Source organism: Eucalyptus grandis, chromosome 9 (genome assembly GCF_016545825.1).
Source record: "Eucalyptus grandis isolate ANBG69807.140 chromosome 9, ASM1654582v1, whole genome shotgun sequence".
Classification (NCBI taxonomy): Eukaryota; Viridiplantae; Streptophyta; class Magnoliopsida; order Myrtales; family Myrtaceae; genus Eucalyptus; species Eucalyptus grandis.
Window position 1 is genome coordinate 11,545,535 of NC_052620.1, and position 17,794 is coordinate 11,563,328.

Genomic DNA, 17,794 nt, shown 5'->3' on the forward strand with positions numbered 1-17,794 from the left:
GACCTTGGGATTTTGAAATCTTTTTGGTAACCTCACGAAACAGATGAGATATGCGATGACGATGAGAAAGGTAGTTGATTATTTCGACGGGGACACTGATGGGACATGAGTACAACAAGGCTATATGGACACACTGTAGGGGAGTGAACCGATTGATTTAAGATTCCACATCAGGCATCAGTATGAACAATGCATGCAGCTACTAAATGGGGCTAGTGTTCACGTCAGAATTTTTCGTGTGTGATTTTAAGAGAGCTCTCGTATTGATCGGCATTTGAAAATTTAAGACATTTAATTATACAAAAAGATTTTAAATATTCAATTGAATGAAGGATATAAGATAAACAACGGTTGTAATTTTTTAACATATAGTAATAATCTATGTTTCTAATTTCTATTATATTCGGGAAAAATTATCAAAAAAGTTCTAAAATTATTGTTCTTTTGTCAATTCATTTATATATCTTTCAATTGTCTATTGAGATTTAAATATTTTGACAATTTGTTAATTTAGTCTTTTCAGTTAACTTTGGCTATAAATTATTGACTCAGACGTCAGTCACTTTACGTAGTATGACTAATGTTAATGTAAACTCTTTCTCTTTAAAATAAGTTTTGAATTTATAATTTTTTAACATTTTTTCTTCTCTCTCTCTTTTGTTTGATCTTTTCTTTCTTTTTTTCTTTTCCCATCTTCCTCTACTAGTCGTCGAGCCTCGACAATGGCTAACGACTGGCCACAACAAAGGGCTGGTGGGCCAATCCTAGGTGAGGCTCAAGCTTGTTAAATCCCGACGAGGCTTGAGCTTGCTTGAGGCTGGCAAGGTCGGGCTCGCCCGAAGCTAGCAACGTTGGCATTGACCATCGTTGAGTTCCAACGACCAACATGAGGAAGAAGGAAAAAGAAAGAAACGGATAAAATAAAATAAAATAAAATATTAAAAAAATAGAATTTTTTTAAAAATTGTAAAAATTAATCATGTTAGCATCGATTATGTTACATCAGATAGGCGGCATCCACGTTAGCAATTTTCAGCTAAATTCAGATGAAATGACTAAATTGACAAATTGTCAAAATGTTTAGATTTAATTGGAACAATTAAAATATTTAGAATTGAATTGATACAGATATAATAAGTTTTGAACTTTTTTGATAATTTTACTCTTATATTCATCTATCTATTCTTGGGTTTCCGATAACCTATAGCATTTCCCTATATTTTTTGTTCTTTTCTAGTTAAAATCCAATTGAGAAAAGTCTGGCTGCTTTTGAATTAAAATTTTCACGTTGACCATGATCCATATGATTTTTTTTTTCTTTTTTATGGTCGAAACCATGATCCATATGATAAAACGTGCAATAAATGTGCTCGACTAGAGGTCCGACCGCACGAGGATTTGAACTGAAAAGTCTAAGGATCGGATGCATGGATCACAAAAGAAAGATTAGGACGTGGATGCGTATGTCATGAAGAACAACATCATCAAATGAATTGACAATACAACGAGCACTTTTCTCCTTCACGGATCTCGACATTCTCGTGATACAATTGAAAAGTGCCAAAGCCCAAAAAGGCAAAAAAAAAAAAAAGATTAAAGAAAAGTACCATTCCACCAAAAAGTAAAAAAACCCTAATGACTTGGGTTGGGATGACAACGGATCGGGTTAAATCGATTGCCGGTGTCTGAATTCCAGAGGACTCTGAATGGATTAGGTCTTTCGGGCCTATTATGGGCCGGTCGACACGGCTCACAAGTCCACACATCGTGTATTTTCGAAAGAGAGGAATACATGCAAGCATGGTTTGATTCCCTATATTACATCAAGTGCAGACAATTTCATTTTCGCGATACATACATGACTATATTTTAACTATATTTTACTTAATTAATGAAATTAGTAAAGATTTCTCATGGGTCTCCAATTCACCTATTATGAGTTAACCTCATCGTAAAAATGGATTTTAGTCGACTCATATATTCTAAACTTCCAATTTAGTAGTTCTAAATACGAATTATCAAATCATAGCATCACTTAGGTTGTGGAAATAATAATAATGTGGACGATTTAGCTGTCCAGCAATTTTCTTTGGATATGGCATCAACAACAAACACAGCTACCAAACGACAGTTCCTGCCCGCAATAGCATCTTCCGTTCGTGATTTTAAGAGAGCCCGTAATAGCAACTTCCGTTCGTGATTGAGGGGAAAAAAATAAGGAGAAGTGTAGTGAAAGTGTTGGAAAAGTTCTAAACCTATTACATTGATGCTAATTTAATTATAACTTTTTTATTGTGTCAATTTAGTCCCAAATCATTTGATTTAGTGCCAATTCAATCATTCTGCCCAATTTTGGTCAAATAATTCTGATGTGAACATTGGTCATTCTATGTGACACCGTTGACATTAACGTGGATAATTTTTAGTAATATTTTAATTTTAATTTTAATTTTTTTCTTTCTTCTTTTCTTCTTTTTCCTCCCTTTAGGTAGTGACCAACCACTAGCCATGGCTGGGTGAGGGAAGCCATGGCCGAGGCTTGCCCTTGCCCAGGCAAGGCTCTGTAGTGGTCGACCTTGTAGAGGCTAGAATGGTCGAGGGCCGACCCTCGCCCGAGCTAAGGCAACCTTGCTAGTGTCACCTTTGCCTAGGCGACGACCGATGAGGTTGCCCTAGCCTAAGAGAGAATCAACTTTGCCAAATTTGGCAAGGGGACCCTTCGCCAGGGCCTGCCCTTGCCAGGCTGGGGCCTCGCTTGTGGCAGGCGATGACAAGTCTTGCCCAAGCGAGGCCAACCTAGACATGGCTAGTGGCCAATGGTCGGCCATCACTTGTGGTCGGTGGCCAGTCACTAGCTCAAGGAAGGAAGAAGAAGAAGGAAAAACTAAAAGAAAGAAGAAAGAAGAAAGCAAAAAAATAAAAAAAAATATTAACATATTATTTAAAAATTATCCATGTCCATGCCGGTGGTGCCATGCAAGCCGGCCATTGCTGTCTAGCATCCATGTTAATAATATTCAGTTAAAATTAACCGGAAGGATTGAATTAGTTTTATATTAAAATATTCATGACTAAATTGGCATTAATAAAATGTTTATAATTAAATTGGCACAAATACAATAGATTTATGGCTTTTCGACACTTCCCTAGAAAAAAAAAAAAAGGTTAGGTACTCAAGGATAAAAGATAAACAGTAGTAGAAATTTTTAAAATATATGGCTATTAGTAATTTCTCTTAAATTCATTTGGTTATCCTTGTCCCTCTGGTAACATGAGAAGATGGTAATGTCGTATTTTCAAGAATCTGTAGTATTTCCCATTTTTTTTTTTTTATAATAAAAATCCAATTGAATGAGCAAGCAGAACTTGGCCTGTGGAAGCCTCATATGTTCTCTGGAGAAACGATGTAGTGGGATGGACATTTTAATCGCCAACTAGATGACTAAGTAGAATCATGGAAGATTGATAGAAGATATTGCTTATAGTAAGCTGAGAAGATCGTTTTTGACCACGTGGCATAATAAACGGAGACTCAAATATTCCTTCGACTTTTATACGCATTTAAAGGAATTTGACAGTGAATTATAAGTCTGGAATTGCAGATTTATCCGCCCTAAGAAGAATTCAATCTATTGTCGATTATATTGATGAACAAGGATTATCTCCTAATATGGAGACTCTATTTTTCAAAGCAGTAAGATTATTGGGAGATTTGTTTATATGGGTGAACGGATCTACTACAGCTAAATTGATTATGTCGAAGATCATTCAACAGTCAACTTGAAGATTGACCACTAGAGATGAATTGCAAGAATTACAAGAATGCTTTACATATTCTGTGATCGAGTCACTTAATATGAGTTATACACTAATTGTAAATCTTTTGAGAAGTCTACAAGTGATGTAGTGTGTGTAACTTGGTGGTGTGATCTACCAACTTTGGGTAAAAGCAGCGTAAACTGTAAATGTAATGATTCCAAGAGCTACTAGTGAAAATCTAGTTTTGTTGGTGGCTGCTAATTTAGGAGAGTGGACGTAGGTTTGATCTAAGCTAAATCACCATAAATTTATGTGCATTTATGTCTGTTCCTCTATATATTGTTTAATCAGGCTCCTTAGACCTTCAACTATCAAGTCCTAAATGAACTTGAAACATTGAACTGAGCATTAGTTGGAAATAAAGATGAACTAGACTGACTAGGAGAGCAAACATAGTGGAATGGTTGGGCTTTGATTGAGCTGTTCAGCAGATTTTGAGGGGAAGTGGAGTGCAAGGACAGGGACGCGAGCGACTAGACTTGAGTGATGGGGACTAAATTTAACACAATTAAAGTGACAAAAGTGAGAGGAAAATGAGCTCTCACCAGCTATAAAATCTTGAGAAAAACTCACTCATAAATAGGTTGGTGGACGCGAGTTTGACGGGACTTCTTGGCCATTTCCCTATATCAAAAGAGTGGGGTGCTTCGGTGGGAATTTGAGAGTACGATAACTATTTTATTTTTTTATTTTTTTTTAAAAACATGTTTAGAACAAAAATTCATTGAGTAACGTAATTTTATTTTTCCACTTCCAGCATAAAATTTAAGCCAAAATAGTTTTAAAATAGAAATGAGAAGTAGAAATTATTTACCTTTTTATTTCTGGAACTAAAATAGAAATAAAAACTCTTCTCATCGTTTGCTCTCGCCGCCTATGACCATTGCCCGCCCGCAAGTCGACCACCACCCAATGGCCATCGATGTACAATTTCTACATCAATGCTTTCAATTCTATTGATTTGATTCTATCAGTTCACTTAGCTCGATTGGACATTCGAGCGCGTGGTATAGTTCTCAAGCTATGGTTTAGTTCACGAGAGTAAGGTCTTACTATTTTCTCGCTCAAGGAAAATTTGGTGCTCTTTGGTTGATCTAAGGGTCACCTTCTTGATAGTCATTTGAGTTTATTTTAGAGTTTTACCGGTGTCTTATATTAAAATATGTCTCGATTTTGATTCGTGAATGAAACGCGACTCAAAATAAATTATTATTATTTTGTGGATGCTCAAATATATGTCAATAAAATTCAAATTCTTTATTTCGGGTGTTGAAGAATCGACGCTGGACAAGGATTCCAAGACAAAACAAAGAAAGGAAATATACGGACATCAATATTATCAATAAGCGTCGGAGATGTTGGGCTGAATTGGAAAGTCAATCTGGGATGTTGAATCCAACAATGACTCGGTCAATGTCAGAGAAAGGGATAAGAAGAAATTAAAGATGAGGAAATCTTTCCCTGCAGAAGTCGGTTTGGGAGATTCGTTTTTATATCTTTATATATTCTTGGATTTTAGTTTAAGCCGTTGTTGTTTTATTTTTTTGTTTTTTTGGTCAGAAGTTTAAGCCATTGTTGATCAAAGTGTAGCTAATTTTTGTGCCGTGCATTTCTAGAGAAACAAAGCGGTGCAATTATTCAAGCGAGTGCTTGGCATTGATTTTATTCATGAATTGTATAAAAAAAAAATTTAGTGTTCAAGTTGATTAAATCTTGTGAATTTGAGATTTGTTAATTCTTTCATGAGATTGAGAGATTATTTTGCTAGAAATTGTGGGATTAAACACTACATGAGTTATTGGGTGTAATTGAAGCTTGTGAAACATCGGGAGCATTTGAGTGACTCGATGTGGTTGTAATCTCTGTATATTGCTTGATCTATAGTGAAATTTGTTGTTACATTCCTCATGGATATAGATCTTTACTATCAAATCACGTAGATCCGGTGTCTAATTAATTTTCTTGGGGATCTATGCTTAGAACCAGAGAAGATCAGGCCAGTTGCAGGTATGCTATTCCAAAATAGGTGAAGCTCTATTCAAGTCTTCCAGGGATTGCCTTTTAGTTGTGAACTACTCGGAAATATGGACCGGAGCATAGAGACGCTCAAAGATGCCGAAATAGTAACATCTCTAATTTAGTTGAGTTGTATTTCTCAGAGGATCCTATTAGACTGGAAAAGAAGAAGTGTTTGGAGAGATATTGAGAGAATTTGTTTAACTACACACTTTACTTCGAGGGACTCTACCCAAAACATTAATCCTCTTTGCTTTTTATAGGTATTAAGAGGTCACAAAAACAAAGATCAAGCTCACGGGTCTTAAAACATACAAAGGTTCCAGGATTCCCAATTGGTAATTATTCTAGGTGATATGAACAATGATTATGAACAGTGATTTCCTTAATCTATTGCTACAGTATTCTGCTATAGTGACTTGTGCTATAGTAACTTTCGCTACCCATCTATCTGCCATCTTGAGAATTATAGTCATTGTCTAAATGATCAAAGTTATGTCTTGCAAATCGTTCTTCCTTGTAGCATTGTTCCATTCCAATGTCATCAGGAGGATTGTTGGTATTATGAGAGGATTCCTTTTGTGAGATCAAGGCATCCCACATGCTTTGACCGCTTGAGGTAGGAGGTTCTTCATGAATCCTAGAGCGTCCCAGAGTATCAATAGGCATGACTAGCTAGTGCCAGTTTGTTGTTTGGGCATAATGGGAGACTGTGCTAGGGTCCATTCCAAGATATAATGACAAAGGTTTTTGATAATAGGGATCTTGAGAGAGAAGATCTCCTTATTGGGCATAGGATGCTTGAGTATAGGATTCCTGAGAGGACTGTGCGGGATTGTCCATGTTTGCCATTTCTTGTTCTTGTGATGGAGGTGTCATTGCTTGATTTTGTGCTTGCTTAAATTCCTCAAGTGCTTGTGTCATGCCTCGAACCTTGAGCGTGCGCACATCCCTCGGTGGTTAATAAAACTTATGACGTTCGAGGACGCGTCGCCGACCTAATTGATTATACACATGCGGAAGCGTATAATAATCCCCAGACAACACTCAACATGGGATATAAAAGTAGGATAATAATTTCACAAAAACCACACTTTCATAAACAAACTAGTTGGTCTACAAAAAGATCGGCTTTAAAAATGAAGCCGTCTTATGACCTACTAGTTGAACACATTTGTCGATCCTTCGGACTCCACCTCTTTAGGCTCCGAGGGCTTCGGGTCCTCCACAACCCCATCAGGAGGGTCAGCTGCACCCTTGCCTGGAGTGGCGTTGACCATAATGGCGGGGATATCGAAACCCTGAAGGGGACCTTCCCTATACCCATTGAGCTCATGGCAAAACCATGCCCTGAATCGATGAGGTACCCTTTGAGGTAGGCCCTCATCGACCCAGATAGTGGTCACAACAAGCTTATGGATCCAGTGACTCCCGGGGACAGGGACATCTACACTCCACTCAGTAACCCCCTAAGGCTGTCCAAAACGAACCGGAGGGACTACCATCTAAGGACTTAAAAAGATTGAGCCTATGACAGGGTGAGACAATGTCTTAGCAAGTTCACCCTCTAAATCTCAACTAGGAAAGAAATACGCCTAGAGGTAGTCTAACCACACATCATAGATGACGCACCTTACCTCAGTTCCTCCCTGCATATCAGTATAGTTCATATTACAGATGCATATAACAGATGCACACATCAATTGGAACGTTTCACTCAATCTTAATCCATCACAGGAGTCCTGATTATAAGGCCAAATCGTTATGACACGTCCCATTCCGTGCCACACAATTTTATGCCATAATCCGGCTCATCTATCTCAATCAATCACGCATTCCAATTGATTACGGCCACTAGGGCAAGGCCTACTCGACGTTGGGCAGTCTTTTGGTGTAACCAGGCATCGTCTTACCTTATTGAGCATATCAATGTCTACACAAGACAGCAATCCCAAAGGAGAATCGGTCCAGTCTCTACTACGATTGTCATCTGTTGTCCACGGGCATCCTATATAAGGGCAACGTCCACCCGACGCATATCGGGGACGGGTTCTCATAACCATCACACGACCACTCAAATTTGGCCAAGGACATCGTTCATTACACTCAAATGTCTTAATTAAGATAATGCACTTAGTCTATTTTCTTCGTATTAAAAACACCCGGTGAAAATAATTGTGTGTGGGTACACGGTCAGATCGAACTTTAAAAATTGATATAATTTCTTTTAAAACCCCACTATTTGATATAGTATCTAAAAATATTTTCGGTGTCAAAACCTGACACTCGGTATTTCCTAATTTTGAAATAAATACTCAAAATCACAATCACCACTCAATTTGCACAATTTATCATTCAATTGCATAAACTAAGCACACCACTGTAATCGGCACGAAATTTCGGTCACCAGCCATTATGGTATAATTTCCAGAAAATATGAAATAATTAAATAAATAGCAAAATTAATTAAATAAATGCAATTTAATCCAATAAATGCATACTTAGGCCGGAAACACTAATTTAACCACCTAAACGAGTCTAGAAAAATAATGCACTTATCCACATAAATAGTACAATCTATTTAGCTCGTAACTAATCTAATCTAACTACCTAATAATCATAATTAAGCAACTAAATCACTAATCCATCTAAACTAACCACCTAATCCATACTTAGCCTAATCTAATTAACCCTTAAGTATCATTAACCTCATAAGCAAGGTTTAGTAAGTAAACTCACTAGTTTAACGGGCCGGTGAGTCTATGGTGACGGCAACACGACAGAATGCGGAACACAAACCTACGGTGACACCAAGCGAGGTTGGGACGAGCTTGGAAATGGCCCGTGAAGCTCACAGCTGAGGTATGAGGTTCGGCTCTAGTCGCAGTTGAAGGGGGCGGTTTGAGTGGCTAGGACGGTGTGAAAAAGGGCTAGATGGCAACAGCAGGTCTAGGCGGGGTTGGGGGTTGTTGGACGGCGACGAAGGAGCTTAGGCAGAGCTAGACGGCGGCTAGGCGACTTGGGCAGCATCTCGAGCGAACAAGGTCGCGCGGACGGTCACTTGTGGGCGGCGGGTTGGCGTGCGATGGCAACGATTGGCAACGGCTCGCAAGGCACGGTGGCGCTTAGATAGGTAGCAAGGGGCATCGCCAAATTGTTCCCTTGTAGTTTAAGGGCATGTTTGTCCACACAACAACAAAATCTTTTAGGGTGCATTTGATACTCTGAATTTCTAATAGGGAATCAAATTTAGGATTTTGCTATATCTTATTGCAATAATAAAATTGAGCATTTTCATATCGTATCATTTCGTTGTTTTGTATTGACGATAAATTAGTATGACTCAAGTTGAAAATTGCATGAATGGAAATAGTAAAAATCTTTCACAATGTTTTTATCTCCTTTATTTTTATTTACTTTTTTTCTGCTTATTTTTCCATCTCATGTTTTATTTTATTTTTTCCTTTCCATTGTTCTCTAATAAAATTATATTAAATAGATTGTACTTTATTAATTGGACACGGATTAGAAATGTTTATATAAACAAGTCAAAACATCATTTTCTTTCACTTTTAGATTTACTATTACCCTACCTTTCGTTCTCTCATACCCACCCATTTAATAAAGTACGATCTACTTTTTTAATAAAGTACCCGGGGTAAGGCTTGATCTCGTGTAGATCTGTCAAGGTGGAGCCTCGTTCGAGATTGATGAGGCTCAAGCTCTCCGAGATTTGGCGAGGTGAAGCCTCACCGGCCTCAAGCGAGACTCACCCTCATTAGATCTAGCAAGAGTGGCTCTCACTATTAGGTGACTGCCAGCCATGGTACTCGGCAAAGAAAGAAGAAAAAGGAAACATGTATTAGAAATATCATTTGTTTGACGTAGCAAAAATTATCTATGTCAATAACGACTGAACCACGTAAAGTATCCATTGTCCACATTAGTAATTTTCGATTAAATTTAGCTTGATAGACTTAACTGACAAAACGTAAAAAAGTTTTAGAACTCAATAGGCACAATTAAAAGGTTTTTGACTCAATTAGCATAAATACAATAAATTTATGATTTTTTTGGTATTTTTTCTAGAAAAGATCGTCCACTAAAATCTTTTGACCCAACTTGTCCGATTAATATTTTAGGTGAGTTAACGTAATTTTTCTTATTGATACTCTTGGATTGACATCTCGACCGTTCTCGACGAATCCTCTTGGACCATTCACCAAAATTAAGGAACATGACTAGATTGTAAGTGCACGAATTCCATTATCTTTCGCACCTTGCAGAAAAAAGCATAAAACCACTATTGAGATCATTAGACATAAAGTGACGTCGTACTTAATATATTCATGCTTAATGACCTCATAAAAATTGCATTTATTTAATAATTGAAAATTTCTAGATTTAAAGATTTTTTCACATGTTAATTTTACCTACTAAAAGATGTTTTATAAGTTAAGACTCCTCCTCCTCCTCAATACCGGCCTACTATGCATGCCGGCCCCACTTGCCACTTCTCATCCCTACGGCCGGCCGCTGCCGACGACCACATCGCAGCCATTGTCACCATCATTGTGGCCCCTCTCGCTTTTGCATCTCTCTCTCTCTCTCTCTACATATATAAGTGAGAAGTGTTTCCAACCTTACAGGTCGTCGGAACAAAATCATATGTTTATAAACCCTTATTAAATTAGCTCTCAAGGTCACCAGTTCATGTGATTGTATATTGGGTGTGATTGTCAAGGACTAGGAATCAGCGACATGTATAACTAATGAGGATAGGGAACCGTCATGGGGGAACAACCGAGCTCGACCACGAGGCCTGGCCCAGGTAATACTTGGTTACTTCGGCCCCGCCAATGGTGACGATTGAGGCGAACCTAGCCGCACTTCTTGCTATCAAAGAGCACAGAATGGAAAAAAGTGGTTGGCTTTTGATAGTGACTTTTCCTGACCTCCGGCTTTAGAGTGTGGTAAACTAGATATTTCTCTAAGTCGGAGCCAAAGCTTGGATAGTTTCCTAATGATACAAAATTAGATTTACACCAGCATTACACTTTAATCTAATTTCATTATCCATGGAGTTTATTCTTAACTAATTTAGATTTTAGGATAATGCGTTCACCTTTTCAAATTTATCTGATTGGGGAAGTACTTACCGAGTGCCTCATAATTATGAATACCGATGGTGTTGTTTTATTCTTTACTTTTTCATAATTCAGAGGCAAAAGCGCAGAGGCCAGTTATCTAGAGGCCCATGCTATGCCTTGCGGCCCTAAAAGTTGTAATTGTCCAAAATTCGGCCCATTCTCCATGTTTCCAGTTAGCCTATGAATATAATTGATGCTGAGATTGTTGGTTTGTTGCTAAGAGTTGGAGTCCCCTCTTCCTTTCCTCTTATCATTTTTCATGATTCTCTTCCCCTTTGTCATCTTGATTCTTCCTCTTTTAGGATTCCCAACTATTTTTGCTGTGTGCTTTTGTTCTACTTAAGTTTGGTATCAAAGCTAAATCCGTGCCATATCATTTCATCTCGCCAAATACTGCTTTCAAATCACAATCTAATTGGATTAGGTCTCTCATAAGAAAACCTTCTATGGTTATACTACGCAAAGGAACATAAAACCTATAGCCTACTTTATACTAGCTAAGTTCTTAATCTTCCTCTAGAAAAAAATGTGCTTAAAGTATTGACAAAATTGAAGATTGTGACACCAAATGCAACATTATGAGTCTGATATTAAGATACAGATTAGAAATATCTATACACACAAGTCAAAACTTCATTTTCTCTCACTTTTAGATATCTTAAATTACCTTGCCTTTCGGTCTCTCAAACCCACCCATTTAGTAAAGTATGCCTACTTTTTTTTTCCTCTCTTCTCACATTTAAACTTCTAAAATCACCATTACTTTCTTTATCTCTATTTCATGCATAATTACTCCTTTTTTCCCATGAATAATTACCTGATCATGCATGCACGCATAGCGTGTGCTTTAAACCTATTTTTGTATATGAAAGATTTTGTAAAACCCCTATTTTTTCCAAGTTAAATCAAGACTAAGAATTAACAATAAGGTTTTAAACTTAATCTATATATATCATTTAAAATTGTTACATACAAGTAATACTTGTCAGCAGACCATGCCCAGATTATAGTGATTGATCCCATTATTAATGAAACAAGTCATTCAATTCTACCTACATAATAACCATTTTGCTTTCAAAGTTCAGTTATATGAGCACAATCTTACGCCAGGCAAATTTAAGAAAAGGATAAAGATGGCGATTCCAACATAAGCCTTAAAAAAAAAAAGCTTAAACATTCAAAAGCATAGGACTAAATGTCCAGCACGGTAGTATTACATGGCGATACGAACCCGTGAAGAAACCCTCCGAAATAATCTAAAGAGGGACAAAAAGTCTTTATCTAACCCGACCCTCTTTCCTTTTGAGCTCGAGTGCATTTTCATGCATGGAAGCGACTAGTTTGGCCCATCCGAGCATCTTCAATTTCATCCGCCTATCTTCATCGATCCCAAAACTCCTCCTCTGGCGATTATCCCGTGCGTCGACGGTTGAGCTCGATGCATCCTCTTCATCCAGCAGATGCGGAGGAGGCGGCTCGGGTTTCGTCCCGAAATCCTGCCATTTGATGCTGCATTTTGCGTGGTCGACGCCCGCCATCGCCAGTGCTTCGATCGACATATGGCTTCTTCGAGATCTCTGGACCTGCAAAGCGTTTTCTTTTCCTTTGGGTGATGTTGAGCAAGAGACTGAATCACCAATGGTGTAGAGATATTTGATGGGGGGAATGCACTTTATATGTGAAATGGCTGATCGACTTTTTGGGCGTTTGAGTTCGTGAGGGAGTGGGGAGGTCACGGCCTCACGGGTGTTGCATTTTCAGGCGTTCAATTAACGTCACTATGAACGTCACTTCCCTACGGTACACGCACGGATTGCAGAGAACTAGAGAGGGATAATTTGGAATAAGTTTCTTAGAGCGCGTTTGGTAACGATTCTGTTCTCGGGAATAAATTTTGATCAGCAATAATTTTTTTATATTCTGTTCCCGAACATATTCTAAACATTTTAAGCCATTTAGTAATTGTTCAAAATTTCTGATTATGGAATAAAATTGCATTTGGTAACGTGCTCATTGATTCTGTTCCAAATTAATTTCTTTTAATTTTAAAATAATTTTTATACTTTTTTCCTTTTTCTCTTCTTCTTCTTCTTCTTCTTCTTCAGGTCTGTCATCGGTGGCGATCGGCCAGATGAGGGCCGGTGACTTCATCGGAGTATCATCGGTCCTCATCAACCGAGCCTCGTTGGGGCTGGGCGAGGCTCACCTGGCCACTGGTGGGGCTAGGCGTCGCGAGGGTTGCTCGGCCTCGGTGAGGCCGAGCCTTGCTGGTGGTTGGGCTTGCCTCCGGCGGGCTTGTTGGACCTCACCCTGGCTTGGCAAGCCTCTAGCGAGTTCGCTGGATAGGTTGTTGGTGACCGGTGGCGGCGAGCGCGCGACCGGCTGCGGACGGTGGTGAACAACAACCGCACGATTGAAGAAGAAGAAAAGAGAAGAAAATAGCTGGTTTTGATTCCTTTTTTAAAAAAAAAAAAAATTCTGGAACAAGAATCACATTTTTTTTTATTCTTGATTTTACTTCCAATTTGTTCCCGGGAACAAATTTGTTCCCAGGAACAAAAATTTTACCAAACGCGATTTTGTTTCCAAACTGATACCGGGAACAAAAAATCAGAATTTGGTCATGTTTGGATGGTTACCAAATAGGGTCTTAGCAAACTGATTCTTGAAAAAGTGTTTCAGCCAATTTGGTTGCAACAACGTGATAAGGCTGCAATTTGATAGCTATTACTCGGTTTGGTTTTAGGAACGTAATGCTATTACATTATCTAGTTTTATGAATGACATATGTAATGAGTGGGGAAAGTATCACAATTCTCAAAATACTCCTAATATTCAAGTTAGATGGAATACAACAATTAATACCTGAAAAAAGAAAGACGAGTAGAGTGAGCAATCATAGCTCGGTGAGTAGTACATATCTTCTAAGCAGATCGAACAACTACTATGCATGTATACAAAGTAATACCAAAACTTCATAACTCAAACTCAAAGTATAAAATACATATCAAATCATATATGAATTGTTTCTTATCAATAAAACTTCATACTAATCAAAAAACCCATTTAAACCATCACCACAACTCAAACATCAATGGTAAAGTCCATTGATTAATCTTTATCAATAACCACGCATTAATGGTCCATCAATAGTTTATCAATTGATCAATCTATCACTCAATATCCTACTATGATTACGACATAACGTTTGGTAACAAGGTGATCAAAATTCCCCACTTGGCAATATCTCCACCTACAAAGCCTATGACTTTGTCTAGAAGGATATTCTAAAATGGTATGCTTACCTACAAATCCCTTACCAGGTTCATAGTTATATTGAACATAAACAACCATCCTCAAATACTAGAAATCCAAAAATCAATCTAATTAACCAATAAAATAACGTTTCACAATATGACCATCTGCCATTTCTTAACTATTTCTCAAATCATTCATAAACCCTTTCACAAAGTACTACATATACATAAACTATCACGACACATTCATAATATGTTTCTCAAATTGCTCTCAAATAATTGAATGATAGTGAATACGCGATTCCGTTTTATGCAACAACAATGCTCTTTTCAATTCTATATATATATATATATATATATATACACACATATATTTCAAGACATGGTTTTACAAAATCAAAGAAGATATAGTATCACTCACTTTGTTGCTTACGACCACACAAGAAATATTACTTGTATTATCGAACTCGCAATCCTATCAAACAAATGTGAAATAACGTTAAAATTGAGTAACAGGCTATCGTAACTATCACAACTAAACTACATGTTGCGATAGGGCGAGCGATCGAATAATAATATAGACAAAGAAGAAAATAAATTGGACATCGGATTTACGTGGCTCAGTCGTAAAGATTTACGTCCACAGGGAGAGTAGCAGTGAATTTCACTATAGATAAAGTAATACAAGGAGATTACACACTCAAGTCACTCAAACATTCTCTCAGTGTTTCTCAAACTCCAATTTAACCCCAAACCCAAAGTGTTTATAAATAAACAACTCACTTAGTATAAACCCACAACACAAAGTTACCGTGCGTTCAAGCTAAAAACAATACGCTCTACGTACGGCTTCGCATATCTCTTCAAAGCTTCGCGCGGAGGACTTGTGGCTTCGTGGATGTGCGGCTTCGTAGACTTCGGCGGAGGTACGACGCTTCTTCTATGTAGGGTTTTTTACCGACTTCAAGCAAGCACACACAACAAAGGAAATTAGATTATGCTTTTATATGTGTGTTGGGCCCCACCTTTCCTACGCGTGTAGAGAACTCGGCGACTTCTCACGGTAGAAAAGGAAATCTTCTACGTGCGTGTGTGCCCAAGGTCAAACTTTTGACCTTGGGCCCCACCACCTTTCTCTTCACGTGCAGGGGCTTCACGTGGCTTCGTTATTCTTTTCTTCAATTCGGATTCCGCGACCTTCACAGCAAAGCACTTTCCTCCCTTTTTATTTTATTTTATATTTTAAAATTCAGCAATTCGCTTCAGGTTTAAACTTGAGACATATTTTAACAATCTCCACCTTAACTCGACGTTTGAGCCAAATTACAATCGCTTTGCAAAAATTCAAACTTTATTTCTACTTTCCCATGACCTCCGATGGGCTCAACTGCCACATATATTATTCAAGTCCAAGCCTTGCTTGAACTTCGCCATAACCGAGGATTTCATTAGAATACCAACTCCACATGTACCTTTAACAGCTCCGCAAGGATTTTCCGACGCAACCTCCTTAACCGCAAATAAAACAAAACTATTGTTGCATCCATATTTATCAGAAGATCGAATACGCATCTTGTTAATTTCAGCAGTTATAGTAACCGTTGGCTCTATAAGCTCCACTTCGCTACAAGGACAATCTATGTTGATTACTTTGCTAGTACCCGTATATGCTACATCAGAAGTTTCTGGTCGCAACTCCACCTCAAGCTGAACACCGTCCAGATCTGTATTAACACTGCCATAAACACTCGTAGCCAGAAGTATTGGAGACTCATTAAGGGTAACTTCTATACTGTTAATAGGTGAATTTATATCTGGGCACCACAATAGATCACCCCGCTCACATTGTGCATAGCCATGGAATATGCACATTGCCCTCCCATCGAGCTCACCATCACTTACTCGAAAATAACACGGGCAACTAAACATTCTAATAATAGAATAACCAATAATGTTACCTGACCACACTTCTTCAAGAGTTCGCATTTCAATAGCAGTTGATGGGGATCTATTCACCAAGTAGCTTACCGTACTTAGCAGATCAGCTAGGATTCTTCTAGCAATACCAGTACTAGAGATAATTTTTCGGGCCGTCTCTAATAATGTTTTGCTCATCAATTCTGCAAATTCTTGTAATATACTAGCACTAGTGCGGTATTTCATTATGCCATCTTTCATGCAGAATTTATTTGCCAGATCTGAGCAAAACTCCATGCTATTGTTAGTCTGCACATGCTTGATCGACTTACCAGTCTCCGTCTCGATCAAAGCTCTTGACTGCGAGATTCTGACACTAGCATCAAACTTGTGCCTTGGCACAAGCACCTAGGTCTTCCTCGAGTAGTCAATATACTCTCGAACGATGCATCTCGACGTCTCCACAAAGAAATTTGTCACTATCTCACCTTGAAGTTTATATAGGCCTCTATGCTTGATTCCTTTCATTATCACTAAGGCACCTCGAACAATCTTCAGAACTTCACATTTTGAAGAATACTTGCAATCACCTGAATCTAGGACACCCAAGGAAATTAAGTTCTTTTTTAATTCTGAAACATGCCTCACTCTAGTCAATGTCCTCACGATATCATCATGCATTTTGATTTTAACATCACCAACACCCACAACATCGCACTTAGCGTTATTCCCTAACTGGACTTTACCACTACTTGTGCACTGATAAGTGATAAACCAATTTCTATTTGGTGTGACATGAAAAGTACAACCAGAATTCATAACCCATCCATTTGCATATTCATTTTGCATGGTTTAAATTTAGGTGTCATTTATCTTTGAAGGAAATCTCTACGAGCTTCCCTTCAAAGAGGGGCAGCTGTTGACACCTAATTTAGATTCAATTTTTAGAAAATAAAAGATTAGAGAGAAATTTTGAAAAGAAATTTTGAATTCAAAATAATTCAACAGTCGGATTTTGGATCCATTTCTTTGTTGGAGAAGTTGAGCGAAAATCTCCACCGGCGAGAGGTTGAGTAAAAATCTCTACCGGCGAAATAAACTCGAATTTTCGCTTTATAAATACAGGGGTTCTTTTTCACCTTTCGGGGGGGAGCGAAGGTTACTTTTCGTCAAAAAATTGAAAAGTGAAGAAAATAAAAAAAAGGAGAAAGAGAGAGTACGAAAGCGAGAGGAGAGCGTGCGGCTGCGGAGAAAATATTGGGTACGTCTTATGTAGCCGCGTGGCAAATAAGAAGGCGGTGGGAGCGCGACACGTGTCCTCGTGGGACCCATAAAGTCGGCGTCCGCTCCTCGACTCGCGCTTCTTCCTCTCTCCTCTAACTCTCGTCTCGGCTGGTGGCTCGGCTCGGGCCGGCAAAAGAAAGGACGTCCTCTCCTCCCGACTCCGCACGCTCTCTCTCCCGTCGAGCATTTATTGCGGAAACTTTTCTCTTTCCTTCGTTTGAGAAAGAAAATGGCCGTTCGTTCCTCTTTCCCTCTCCATTTCTTTCCTTTCGAATTTTTGAATCTGAAATCCTCTCTCCGCGCTCGTTGTTGCTCCGCCGTGCATCAAGCGGCCGTTCTCCCGCCATCACC